Source organism: Centruroides sculpturatus, unplaced genomic scaffold, assembly GCF_000671375.1.
Source record: "Centruroides sculpturatus isolate CEXI.00-Female unplaced genomic scaffold, Cexi_2.0 scaffold2260, whole genome shotgun sequence".
In the NCBI taxonomy this organism is placed as follows: domain Eukaryota; kingdom Metazoa; phylum Arthropoda; class Arachnida; order Scorpiones; family Buthidae; genus Centruroides; species Centruroides sculpturatus.
Genome location: NW_019387182.1, coordinates 38,002 through 43,360, shown reverse-complemented (window position 1 = coordinate 43,360; position 5,359 = coordinate 38,002). Strand labels below are relative to the sequence as shown.

The 5,359-nt window shown below is 31.0% G+C and overlaps 1 long non-coding RNA gene across 1 annotated transcript; it reads left to right on the top strand.

The window, feature by feature from the left end:
* Positions 1-1,324: 1,324 nt before the first annotated feature.
* Positions 1,325-3,616, top strand: LOC111616248. Its single transcript, XR_002755212.1, has 3 exons — positions 1,325-1,378; positions 1,647-1,922; positions 3,482-3,616. It is a non-coding gene; the product is annotated as an uncharacterized LOC111616248 (long non-coding RNA).
* Positions 3,617-5,359: the final 1,743 nt, after the last annotated feature.

Here is a 5,359-nt window from a genome sequence, read left to right as displayed (position 1 = left end):
ACATTGAACTTTCAAGGCCTCCATGAGTAAACTCGAATAAGCCTACTGTTTAAACCCAAGTATTCTCGTTTACAATGTACAGTATTATATGTTTCAACTGATAGATGGTGTCGATTTTGCTAGAATTTTAAAAAATATGGTGATACTTAATATAATACATAACTTAATATAATACATATAATTNATGGCATCTTGAATTGCACAAGAGTCCCTTGCTTTTACAACTGCATTTATTCGTGGAACACTTTTTTTTGCAATGACAGCGTGTATAGCTTTGCCCTCCACTTTTCGAATTAGCTGCAGCTGCTTCTCTCAGCGATATTTCTTGAGAAGAAATCTTACCTATGGAAAATTTTCTTTACAAATTACGAACTGATTACGGGTGTAAAGCTGCTTGAGGGTATCATTTTTGTTTGCTAATTTATAAAAGTCAGAGTCTTCTATTCTAACAACAACTGCCAACACATTTCGGGCATCTGTACGGCCACGGTCAACATCAGGGACTTGTATTCGTACGGTATCACCAATTTGAGCAGAATTTCCTTCTGCTCAAATTCGGCGAAGAATTTGGCGACAGACTGTCGCCTCTCCGTCGACATCGGCTTCTCGGGTGTCGTTTCGAACTCCACCAAAGCTTATCTGTGCTTGTCGACATACACCGGCGATTGTTCGAATGTATAATAATATAACAAAATATTCAATCTTTCACCGACGTATTTTGTGTGTCGACATTCACCGGAGAATATCAACATTCTCTAATTTCGGTCTTTCACAGTAACAACTATATTCACAGCCATTATAATTGTAATTGTATGGCTTCTCGTTTGAATAAACTACATGTAATATGCCTTATGACATATTACTACTATATGGCACATTATAACTACGCTTATGGCATAAATAAATAAATAAATAAAAATAGAAATATAAAACAATAGAAGTAAAAATATAATTTTGAATATATTTCTTATTTCAGCAGTCCAAATACCCAAAAATTGTAGGCATTCCCATTCGTGTAAACTCGCACACTCCGATTGAGTATCACCAAACCGTGCTTTTCCTGTTACTGCTTATTGTGCGGATTAATTAAAATAATAATAATTCAAAAATAAGTTAAACGAAAAACACAAATAGCGTTACTCTATTTGTTCCCTCACATTCGTTTCTCCAATACAGAAGATGTATGTATCGTTTTGTGTTTTCAATTATTTTTAAGTTCGAGGACATACGCAATTAAACATGCTTAATATAATCAAAACATAACAATCAAGAAATTACATTATTTCGGTGTATTGTTGTATTCTGTTTTAACAAAATTTCATCTTAAAATTAATAAACTGAATTCGATAATAGAATCAAAATAAGTAAAATAATAATGGTAAGTGAAATCTTTCATTTAATTTGTATAATACATTTTGAATTTTCCAAACTGTTTTATTGAAAATTAACGAAATAACACAAACTATCAATTTCAATTTTATATCGATGATAGAGTACATATTAACATAATCTTACAATATTACAACATAATAATACAATATTAACGTAATCTTATAATATGTAACAATAATTTACATTAACGAGAATAATTTTTATATATGTTTTTTACTAATTATTTATATTTATTCAACGCATTGTTTTAAAAGGACAGAAAACATTTATGCCCGACATGTGGGAAGACATTTCTTCATCAAAGTAATTTGCAAGTACACATGCGAATTCACAGGAATGAAAGGCCGTATGAATGCAATTTGTGCGAAAAAAGCTTTACGCAGAAGACTCATTTAGCAAGGCACATGAAAGTGCACTCGGATGAAAAGCCGTACAAGTGCAATTACAATGGCTGTGGAGAAAGCTTAAAACGGAAAAAATACTTGAAAGAACACATGTACGCATTGCATTCTGATGAAATTTTATCTAAAGTAAATATTACGACAAGTTCCTATATTTTCATTTTCGTTTTTATTTTTCAATTATCAAAGCGATAAAAGTTATAAAATAAACAGACAATACAATTGTACAGGATAATATAAAACCTTCAATTAATATTTCAAACAATACTCGATGCAACTGTGTTTATTTTCACGAACAAATATTAAAATAATAATATCAATAAGCAACTGTAAATTTCATTATTGTTCTTTTGGCGCTGGGAAATTTCACCTTCGATAAAAAACCATACATTAACTACGTTTCTTTGTATTTTTTGTGCAAACCCGTTTTCTGCACGTAACTATTTCTAATTAATCACACATAAACATTTATAAAATGGGATAGACGTTAACCATAATTAACTTTTTGGTGTAATTAATAACCTATGATCAATGTGAATAATAGAAAATTTTAATTACAAGAATGTTAAATTCACAATTATTACTCTTATAAATGATATTCCCATTGATAATAATTAATACATCTTCGTGTTGTTATTTTCTAATTTTATATTTGCATTTTATAATGAAACACACCAGAAAATCTTATTTTATTGTTCACTCTATTATCAAGTCACCGTTAAAATTAAAAATGGTATTGTTTTTTTAAGATTAAATTCAGATTACAGTCGAAAAAACTTCCAAAAACAGTTGTTCGTAACGTGCGTAATTGCTAGTGTCAATAAGAACATGTAAGCAAATTACTCTGCGCACCTCGTTAGCTCTATTTTTATAAAATAATTTTCTATACACATGATTTAATAAAACTTGAACATAATGTTTTACAAATAACTCTAACATCATGACAATGAAATACATGGTGGAAATCACTTGAAAACTGTATTGTATAAAATTGTCCTGAAGTTCTTGCGTTTTAAAAGTTACGTTTTATGTTTTTATACTGGGTGGGTCAGAATTTGGAGGAATAAAAATTTGGGAGATTGTGCAGGATGAAATTTTGAACGTTTTGATATCAGGAACCTATAGCCGGAAATGTAATATAATGTTTCCACATCACTGTGCACGTTTTATGCCATTGATATGCTGAATGAAACAGCAGAATAGAGTATTTATTACAAGTTTTATTGACAAAACGGTAGAGTACAAGCAAAGTGTACATCGAATCAGTGGCTACACTACTTTACATTAAATTTTCAATGTGACTGCCACCAATTTCATTACATAATGTGCAACGACAAACCATGTCTTGTCCGACACTCTGTAAGATGCCACGCTCTCTTCTGGTGGTATTAAATGCTGTACTCAACGTCCTGTGCACAAGTTCAGTTAGACCACTGTAGTTGTGTGTTTAGAGTTATCCATTTGCAGCAATAACACGACGTCAATTGGGCGGAATAATATCTACCAAAGTGAAGGGCGGTCAAGCACTCCCTACCGCTCTAGACACTTTACTTCAAATTTCTGGCTATAAGTTCCTGTTATCGAAACGTTTAAAATTTCATCTTCTACAATCTCCCAAATTTTTAAAACGTCATTCAGATACAATCTGTATATTGTTAACAGTAAACTAAATTTTTTTAAATAATTAGATTCCACCGAACGACCCGAGAATAATAAGCCGTAAATGTAACATCTGCTCAAAAGTTTGTGCATGTCCTGCAGCTTTAAAGACTCACTTGAAAACTCACACTGGCCATTTTCGTGTCATTTTTGCAACGGCATTTTCACTACCAAAAGTAGTTTAAACAGACACATCAGAAGAGTCCATCCGAAAGAAAAAACTCCATCTGGCACCGAAGTAAGTGTATAAATATGTTAATGACTAAACTTTTAACACATAACACATTCATTCATCGCATATATGCTAAACACGTATATTTGTTTTATTCGATACTCCGAAAAAATAAGTTTTTTTCTTAATTATAAGAAAAATTTCTGAATTAAAAATATACAACGATTCTGAATTTATCGTGTAATATCAGCCACTAATACGCGCACACTAAGCAGTTTTTGTTTAAAGTAGGAGTCATTAGATAAGCAGCCAGTAAAGAAACGTTCATGTATCCGAGATGAGACATTAAATTAATTTTCCAAATTACAAGATATTTAATGCAATTCCACTTCAGAAAATTCAAATTTTCATGAATGAACTTCATTTTTACTCAATACGATTGAATAGCAATTTATAGATATCGAATTTCGTTTAGTTNTTTCAGTGTTTAATTTTCTTAAAATTCTTATTTTTAAATAAAAATATATGTTTTTGAAATGTCATAAGTGAAATTTTCGTACATTTGAAATACATTCTGGGCATTATTTAGAATAGAAATGTTTTGATAAATTTCAATGAATTAACTGTTTAACTGGAGATTGAGATCCCTAACTTACTCTCGGTTTTGTTACTTTCGAACCTAATGTTACTCGACAAAAATTTACCATTTATCAAATTTGTTTTCCTGGTGTGGCTATTGTTCATAATGTTCGGTAACTTTGATTAATTAAATAACTGACTGGTGTGACTATTTTTATAAGTCGGTAAACTATATGAATTTTTGCTTTGAAGGGTCTGATTAATATTTATTTAAAAAACACTTGCGATTATGCTACTGTCGCAGCTAAATATAACACATGATTCGATGTGTATCAACAAGTCACCAATTACACCAATTACGTTACATGAACTTCATCTGTCATTTAAGACTTAATTACAAACTACGTTAAATTTAAAGGGAAACCCATACCACAATTCTATTTAATTAAAACGTGAATTCTAAAACTATAATTTGTTTCTAAAGAAGGAATGGAATAAGAACCGTTGACGTGTAGGAATGTCTTCAATATGATATTGCTTATGAAATAGTATTACACATTGTTTCAATATTTATTCATCGCATATATTCTAAACACGTATATTTGTTTCATTCGATACTCTGAGAAGATAAGTTTTTTTAGTGATGTAACGAATATTCGGTTACTATTCGGTATTCGGCCTTTTCGGCCGAATATCGAATATTTAATCACTATTCGGTCGAATACCGAATACCTAAAAGCAAGAGTAATAAATAACAAAAACACAGTAAATTAATTATTTTGGTATTTAGATTTAATGTTATCGAGTTAGTGTTGTTTGTTTATATTTATTTATAATTTGTAGCATGCACAAAATAAAAAAGAAAATAATATTAGTCACTTGTATTCACAATTTATAATTATAAAGATCAGCACACGTACACACCTATTCGTTCGAGAATCGTCGCACATTTGAGGATCTGACCCTGCCTATCCTTCTTTTTAAGCGCTCGTCTTTGCTCTTCCCTTTCTCTTTCCTCTATCGCTCTAATCCATGTATGCCTGTGCATACATCATAATACGCGCTCACAATACTTTCGATTCGTCACTTTTCCGTCGTAGAGTTCCCATTTTACAATTACGTGACTCAGCCTGGTGATAACGGAGAAAAGAGACAG